Source organism: Falco naumanni, chromosome 5 (genome assembly GCF_017639655.2).
Source record: "Falco naumanni isolate bFalNau1 chromosome 5, bFalNau1.pat, whole genome shotgun sequence".
In the NCBI taxonomy this organism is placed as follows: domain Eukaryota; kingdom Metazoa; phylum Chordata; class Aves; order Falconiformes; family Falconidae; genus Falco; species Falco naumanni.
The window spans coordinates 55,290,323-55,299,701 of record NC_054058.1 but is presented as its reverse complement, the minus strand read 5'-3'; positions in this window follow the sequence as shown (position 1 = coordinate 55,299,701).

The following is a 9,379-nucleotide window of genomic DNA, read 5'->3' as shown; positions in this document are numbered from 1 at the left end:
GAAATCAGACTTTGAGCCTCCAAAAGCATACAGATTCAAAACAGTGATAACAACTTTGGGAGATCCTTTTCCCTTCTTGCGTCCAAACTTTTGGCAAAAACCTTCTCAAACCTAAGAGAGTTAGAAACGCAGTGTTCTCCTTTTAGTTTTTTAAAGAAAACTGAGGGAGGGAGTTGGGATTTTTTTTTCAGTATAGCCTGAGATTGGCAGCTAAGTCTCAAAAAAAAAAAAACAAAACAAAAAAACCAAAAAAAACCACCAACCAGAGAAATCCCCCACTGACTCAATATCTGACTGGGAGAGCTTCTAACAGGAGAAAGACACACACACACAAAACTGATTAGGAGAAAAATAGACATGAAGAAAAAAAGGGAAAGATGAGGCTGGTTCATAACAGGAGTGTAGGTGTCAAAAATGGCCTTGTTCATCACCAGATGGTGCACTCAGGTCCCTGCAGTGTACTGTAACAGAAAAATCATTCAGCTCTTTCCATTATTTCCCCTGGAAGCCTGGAGACACATCGCAGATCTTGCACAAGAGTAAGAAGAAATAAATACAAAACAGAAACCTGGATAAATGAAACAGCACATCTAAATCAGGTAACCATTGTGCAGGTTTTTTTTACCAGCTCTGGAAAATGCTCTTGATTTATGTGAGGATGAAAGAAGGAGGTAAAAAGACAGGCAGGAAGGGAGAAAGGATGAGGCAAGCAGACAAGAGGGAAGGACGGATGGATGGAAGGAAGGAAAGAAGGAATAGAAAATTTTTGGTCTGCCAGCTTTAACAGTGGTGGAACCAACCATGGAGACAAATCATGGGATATGTGAGGACATATCAACAGCCCTGGCAAACTAGAGATATCCCAGAAGACTGGAGATTAGCAATGTGACGCCCATCTACCCCATCTACAAGAAGGGCAGGACAGAAGATCTGGGAGACTACAGGCCTCTCTCTCAGCCTGACCTCAGTGCCAGGGAACGTTGCGGAGCAGACCATCCTGAGCACCATCATGTGGCACATGCAGGACAACTGGAGGATCAGGCCCAGCCAGGGTTTATCAAAGGCAAGTCCTGCTTGACTAACCTGATCTCCTTCTACAGCAAGACGACCCATCTAATGGGTGAGGGAAAGGCTGTGGATGTTCTCCACCTGGACCTTACTAAACGCTTTAACACCATCTCCCACAGCATTCTCCTGCAGCAACGGGCTGCTCATGGCTTGGACAGCTGCGTGCTACGCTGGGCAAAAAGCTGGCTGGCTGGCCGAGCCCAAAGAGTGGCAGCAAATGGAGTTACATCTGGCTGGCGGCCGGGCACAATGGTGCTCCCCCGGGCTCAGTACTGCGGCCAGTTCTGTTTAATATCTTTATCAACAATGCGGATGAGGGGATCGAGTGCACCCTCACCAAGTTTGCAGATGATGCCAAGCTGGGTGGCAGCGTTGATCTGCCAGAGGGCGGGAAGGCTCCGCAGAGGGATCTGCACAGGCTGGACCGATGGGCCGAGGCCAACGGTATGAGGTTCAACGAGGAGCAGTGCCGGGTCCCGCACCCGGGTCACAGCAACCCCACGCAGCGCTACAGGCCGGGGCAGAGCGGCTGGGAAGTGCCCGGTGGGAAAGGACCTGGGGGGGCTGGCTGGCGGCCGGCTGGGCATGAGCCAGCAGTGTGCCCAGGGGGCCAAGGCGGCCAACACCATCCTGGCTTGTGTCAGAAACAGTGTGGCCAGCGGGACTGGGCAGTGACTGTCCCCCTGTACTGGGCACTGGTGAGGCCACAACTCGAATCCTGGGCTCAGCTTTGGGCCCCTCACTGCAAGAGGGACGTTGAGGCGCTGGAGCGTGTCCAGAGACGGGCAACGGGGCTGGTGAGGGGTCTGGAGCACAAGTCTCATGAGGGGCGGCTGAGGGAACGGGGGTTGTTTAGTCTGGACAAAAGGAGATTCCAGAGAGACATTACTGCTCTCAACAACTGCCTGACAGGAGGCTGTAGGCACGTGGGGATCAGGCTCTTCTCCCAGGTAACAAGCGACAGGACAAGAGGAAATGACCTCAAGTTGTGCCAGGGCACGTTTAGGTTGGATATTAGGGAAAATTTCTTCACTGGAAGGGGTGGTCAAGCATTGGAACGGGCTGCCCAGGGAGGTGGTGGAATCACCATCCCTGGAGGCGTTTGAAATGCACACATGCGGTGCTTAGGGACGTGGCTTATTGGTGGACTTGGCAGTGCTGGGTTAACTAGGTTGGTTGTGATGATCTCAAAGGTCTTTTCCAACCTAAATGATTCTATGATTCTATAAAATATTTATTCTAAGCAATAACTCATGTAAACACTTCAAAGACTGTATTTTTAGGCCAGTGCTCAGATGCAACAATAGCAAAAAGGAATTTAATAGCATTTTCTGTCCTGGATCAGTCCTGGGTTAACAGTTGGACTTGAGGATCTCAAAGGTCTTTTCCAGCCTAAATGGTGCTATGATCCTATAAGTCAAACCCAGAACATTTTTGAGGTAACTGCTTTTCTGGAGATGAACAACAGCTTATGGGATCAATAGACAGCACCAGCAGCTCTGCATGGTAACCTGCTAGCAGGTGAGCATGCTAAAAATAAAAATCACCTGCCCCTACAGACTCTGTAGTTACGGCTTCATTATGGTAAGCATGCTTCTGATTCACTTCTCTCCTGATGTTGAACTTCAGCAAATAGCAACCTTGCATGTGTTTGTAGTGCTCTGTTCCCTCTAACATATCATTGAGGGCTGCATATGGCTTCAGAGACCATGACCTTCTCTGCAAGCTGTTGCTTGAGGTGTCATCACTTCATACACTGAGAGGGGAATGGTTAGAGCAATATTATTACTTTAATTCAAACAGCCACCAATGCTCACCACGCAGATTGGTAATACCTGTAAGGTAACAGCTAAATGCCTGATGCACTGTGTGTCCTTGAAGGAAAAAGATATACAAAAATCTGTATTTTCAAAATATAGACTAGAAAAAAATAATTTCTTCTTGTACTCCCTCTCCTATCTATCCATGCTATCCTTCCCAAGTCCCATCTCAGAATCAGTACCCACTTCAGCTCAAAGTACAGTCAATCTCTCCCTTAGCCAGAGGTGCCCAGGTCTCATTTCTGTACTCAATGGCAAATAGAAATGGAGAAGAAAGTTGGGAAATGACACAGGAGATTTATTATGGGTTATCCTTAATATAGAATGTTATCTGAATTATGTCATTGGTATCTTTCAACCTTTTTTTCATTAATCTCAAGAAATAAATAAACCCCAGGCTGAGATTATTCCTGCACAGGACTCCATCCTCTTTTTACATAATTACTGTGTAATATAAAACCTAACCGCACGCAGGTGCTGGGGTCCAGGGCTCCCTCATCCATATGAGGGGCCAGATCTCTAGGACAGAGTTTTTCCACTCTTATGATCTGCAGCCTTTTCAGTGCATGCACAGACCCATCTATAGCTATGTTTTAAACAAGACTATTGCCTGTAACTTTAGAACAAGTCAATGCCTTCCTCCCTTTGCACCCTCATGAAGTCACAGACCACAGGATGAAATCCATCCGTCCTGTGTGGATGGCACAGAGCCATGTCCCAGCATCCTGGAACTTGATTTTGTATCTGCAGTGTCACCACTTCAACAGGAGGCACAGAAAATGCCCCCACATACCATAAAATAGACAACATTCCACAGTGAAGATACTGTTCATCAGGAGGGAAACTGTTGGTTGGAACTGTTCAGGACGAAGGACTTCAGTCATGAACATCACTAGCTGTACAGGGGAAAAACAAATTCCGAGGATAAAAGTAATGCCTGCCTTTGAAGCATATCTCAAAATGGAGATGTAAAGCAACCAACTGCTGAATTTCCCCAGATATTGATGAACTAATCACATGTGGTCAGAGCTAGAAATGACCACACTCTCTTTAGGCACATCTTCATTTAAGGACCAAAATCAGTCCATTTCTGGCTCTACCCTACTCAATAATTTGTCCTGTGCTGAAATTCATTCTTGAATGGCAAATAGCAGCTCTAGCTGTGCCAGCCAAATCTCAGAGTTAATTAGGGTCAGTTTTTCAGCCTGACATGACTACACTTTTGCTCATATGTGAATTAACCAATGTGGCACAGAGGTGACATAAGCAAAAGCAGAGCTCTAGGTGCTCTGGGAGTGCTGAAGCCAAACAGTGACATTTTACAGAACACTAAAGGACCTCTGTTGCTGTGCAGTGGCTGAGCAGGAGTTGTGTTTCTTTTTAAGAATCCTAATAACATCTTGGTCCTGTTTTAACAGCCTCGGTCTTTAAATGGCTCTAGGATGTTTGTTTTTCAAGTGACCTGCATTCAGCTGGTGCTTTTTTCCTGGCAGTAGACCGGCTGGTGCACATTCAGTCAGGGTGTATCAAGTCTGTGTGTCATTGCATGTGTCTTCAAGTCTGTGTGTCATTGCATGTGTCTGGCCACAAAGATTTGCAGAGCATACTCCTGAAAAGTTGAACTGTACTAGATGAGCTAAGGCTCATCTCATTTTGTGAGGATGCTGGTGATGGCTGTATCTGGGGCACGTGTTGACCTGAGAAGTCACAGAATCATAGAATATTTTGTGTTGGAAGAGACCTTTATCGATCATCTAGTCCAGGGGTCCTCAAACTTTTTAACTAGGGGGCCGGCATGCAGATGAAGTGGCAGGCAGTCATCTGCGGCTGCTTGGTTTCCTCCCCCAACCCCCGGCGGGGGGGGTTCTGTAAATACCAGGGGCCAGATTGAGGACCCTAAGGGGCCGTATCTGGCCCGCGGGCCATAGTTTGAGGACCCCTGGTCTAGTCCAACCCCCCTGCAATAGACCAGGATGCCTCCCACTAGACCAGGTCGCTCAGAGCCCCATCCAGCCTGGACTTGAACACTTCCAGGGATGGGGCATCCACAGCTTCTCTGGGCAACCTGCTCCAGTGTCTCACCACTCTCACAGTACAGAATTTCTTCCTTAGACCTAACCAAAATCTACTCTCTTTCAGTTTAAAGCCATTCCCCCTTGTCCTATCCCTACATGCCCTTGCAGAAACTCCTTCTCTGGCTCTCCTGTAGGCGCCCCTCTAGGTACTGCAAGGCTGCTGTAAGGTCACCCTGGAGCCTTCTCTTCTGCAGGCTGAACAACCCCAACCCTCTCAGCCTGTCTTCAGAGGAGAGGTGCTCCAGCCCTCTGGTTATCTTCATGGTCCTCCTCTGGACTCGTTCCAACAGGTCCATGTTCTTATGCTGGAGGCCCCAGAGCTGAACGCAGTACTCCAGGTGGGGTCTCACGAGAGTGGGGCAGAGGGGCAGCCTACTGGCCATGCTTCTTTCAATGCAGCCCAGGATACAATTGGCTTTCTGGTCTGTGAGAGCACACTGTCAGCTCACATCCAGCTTTTCATCCACCAGTACCTGCAAGTCCTTCCCAGCAGGGCTGCTCAATCCCTTCATCCCCCAGCTGTATCGATACCGGGTGTTGCCCTGACCCAGGGACAGGACCTTGCACTTGGCCTTGTTGAACCTCATGAGCTCCACATGGGCCCATTTCTTGAGTCAGTACTGATTGCTGAGAACAAGCAGGTGGACTGCAAATTCCAGCTTTCACTGCAGGCAAGTAATTCTTCAAGGCACAGGATCCACATATGAGAGACCTGAATGTGTTTTTTCTTCAGACTCCAGAAGTTTGAAACACTCACGGGTTCAACAGCAAGGTCTCCAGGGCAGGGCAGCAAGCTGGCAAGTACCTAAGAGGAGGTACTCATTAGTTTAGCAATGTTTTGTTTTTACAGAGGTCTGACAAAAAGATATTTTTTTTTCTTTCAAACTTCAGCATGGAACATCTCAGCTGCAGCATTTATGATAGAAATATCTTCAGCTGATTAATGACCGGCAATATCTGGTTGTCATTGCTGACCCACTCTTCAGACAAAACAAGTCTCTACAAGGCACCCAGTGAATCTAACAACCTTCGTTCACCTGCCTGCACCTGAATTGCGTTTATCAGCTTGTCCTACATAGACAAAATTTGTTATACCACTAAGAGCCTTTAGAGTGTTTCAGTGTACTGCTATGGGCACTGTTCCCAAAGAGACACCATTAAGCTGTCTCTGCACTTTGGAATCGCTGCTCAAGGTTAGAGAGCTTACTAAGAGAAGTCAAATAGAGCAGAGAGGGTACAATGTGAAATCAAAGGTGAATGGCCTGGAAACTGCTCCACATCTGACCTAAAATGGGGAGAAAAACAGAAACACTAAGCTATGCCTGTATTTCCTTTCACAGGAATTGCAGTATAATTGCGTTTGCATGGAGCACCAGTGGCATCTAGTGACCACAGCTAGAAGATCACGAATTTATATGAACAGAGAAAGAGATGGTGTGTACTGAGGTCAGGGGATAGATACATCACTGACCTGCTGGTGGTAATGGCTGCAAACCTGGTCTAATCTCTAAGAGTTAGCAATATCGCATCTTTGTGGTCAGATGTTTTAGCACTTTTACAGACGATGCTATCATGTCTTGTAAACTGAAATAGTGAAATCTCCCACCAACCCTCTGTCTGTCACAACAGCCTGGAGGTTCAGCAGTGGTGTGGGACAGCTTGCCTCTCACATGATGGCAGAAGAAGCATCTCTTCAGCATGAGTGGAACAAACACTTTCCAGTCTGGATGGAAACCAGTGACTGACTCAATGCTGGCTAGTGGGGATGGAGAACGTGTCAGGCAACACTAAGTCATCTGCCCCTCTGCCAAGCACACAATAATGTTTCTGTTCCCTCTGGAGAAAGGCCTCTTCTCCAAGAGTGCTGGGGGCCAGACAGTGAGCAGTATTGTTGCAGCTGGGTGAAAAGTTTACTAGTGCAGGGGAAACAGTATAAAAAATTATCACACGCAGTAATCTGGAGTTCAAAAGGGCATGATGTCTAATGCAACCGATTGGTAGTGTGAGAACAAGCAGCAGATGATCAGGTTTACAGCTGTATTTTGGGGTAGGTAAAACAGAGTGAGAGACCTGCATTTATTAAAAAAAAAAAAAAAGAAAGAAACCCAGTTTCATGAAAAGATGTCATTAGGAGAATAAGAGTAAGATAAGAGTAAGGAAAGCTGCAATTTTAAGTCCCAGTTGAGACAAAAAATTGTAAGATTTCTGACATCACTTTTGACACCTGGAACTACAAGTTCACACTGTAAGGCTTTGCTCAGCGTTCCTCTCCCCAGGAATGTGTGACTGATTGCAGGTGACCTGTAAACCACTGGCCTTCCAAAGTTTTAGCATTGGGCTCCAATACCTATGCTAGATGGTCGCTGGAGACCTTACCTACTTTTCCTAAGAATAAACTTGCTTCCTTCTTGCTTGGCAAACCCCTTCCCTCCACAGGTGTCCTTGTGGTGTGTCTGCACTGACTGGCTCCTGCCCCGGACTTGGGCCCAGTGTTCATACCTGTGCATCACTTGGAGAAGCCAATGGAGCTGTTAGAAAGGGAAAGCAAGGTATGTGCACGGATGCAGTGGAGGCGCCGTTGCAGGCAGTGAGCAGCAGGAGCAGAGCAACACTGTTGGGTGCATCCAAATGTCTTCCATCACTGCATGGGCTGTGTGAAGTACTGGACCTGAGTCTTCAGCCATGTCTGACTATCTGAGGGCCTGTGAGGCTTTCTAGCCTGTTCCCACCTCCTGCCCCTTCGGACAATCCCTCCAGACCAGCCCTGTGGCTTCTCTCCAGCATGGGGAGGCTGGTCAGCCTGGAGGGAAGGAACCACCATGGGGCTCGAAGCGCAAGCGGAGCCTGCAGCAGCAAACCAGCACACAGCAGGAATCACTGTGACAGCTACTGTTTCAGGCTCATGTTTTCTGGTGTTTGTTATTCTTTTCATTACTGGTCATGTCTCCACTATTATTATTCTTTTCGTGTGAAGGAGGAAATCTTGCTACTGAACCACTGTTTGTGGTCCCTGCTGTGCATGCAGCTGGCCTGGCCAGCACGCCACTTGTTTGTTGTGCATGAGCTGCTGGCTGTGTGATGTGCACAGCCCAGACAAAATCAGATGATTGCCCCAGAGAAGGCTGTCTCTGGGTGCACTGTGTTCCTACAGGACTCCTTTCTTAGGTGTTTGCAACTGTTAGTGGTCAGAGGAAATATGCTGGGATAAGCCAACCAGCATGGCTATCCTTATCTTCCCAAAAACTCCCATCAAACATACAGTCAATGAACACAGGCAAGGGTTGGGAGTTTATGAAGGGAAAGCAGAAGCCAAACAGGGACAGGAACAGTTGCAAAAACTTTCTGCGATGCAGCAAGTACTCATCTCTTCTGCTCCAGAGTTCAAAAACTGCGGCGCTGCTCAAACAATTTCCCCTTGTCACCAACAATTATAAAATATCAGAAAACGAACAAGTGATAAAATAAAACTGTACACACCCTTAAGAGAAGGAGAGAGTAAGTAACATATTGTGTAGCAGCCCTTCCTACCAGACAAGGTAGGGCTGCTGCTGGCAAGCCAGGCATGGAGGATTACAACCCAAGAGCTGCTTCGGGTAGAGTGGTGCATGCATCCACCTGATCCCCTGCAAACTGGTGCAAGCTGTGGTCTGAGCACACACAGGCTTTCAAAGACTCCACGCTGAGTTAGCAAGCCAGCTCTGCATTGCAGAGCTGCAGGCAGCACACCAGCCTTCGCCAGGGGTTGCATGGCCACATCCATCCAGCAATGGCTTGGCACACCTGCCAGTTAACAACACTTACTAGCCCAGTCTTGGGGCAGTGTCATCATAGCTGCACCCTCCCCACAGAGCTGGCTCAGAGCACCGGCCAAGAGATGTCAGGTGTGCCCGCAGTGACGGCACGTGTTTTACCCCGGCTGGGACTCCAACGTTCGCTCCCTTTTTGATGGCTCACTGTGCAAACCAAGCTGCAGTGAACAGCATCAGAGGGTTTTCCGCTGGCATCTCCTTCCTGCACGGGCAGGCTGGAAGCAATCACTGGGCTACCAAGTGGGTGGACAAAAACATCATGTGATGTGGCTCCTCGCTGGCATCAGGCAAGTCCGCAATCACTCTGAACACACAAAAGATGGGCAGGGAGCGGCACATCATGCATCCGATCCTTTGATTTGCTCATATACAACCTAAAAAGAAGCACAAGCACTGAGGAGTTTGCTTCCCCTCAAAACTTCTTGCACCTTCTGCCTGGATGGGTTGCTCCTTCCCTCCTCCCCAACCCCTCCACCCACATGCATCACCTCCCACACTGCCACCACGCCTGCCTGCTTATTTGTAGTAAGCCAGTGTGGTTTGATACAGTTTTATCAGAAAAAGACTTGGAAACATTTGTGGTTCTCTTTCAACCTGCGGTGAGCCA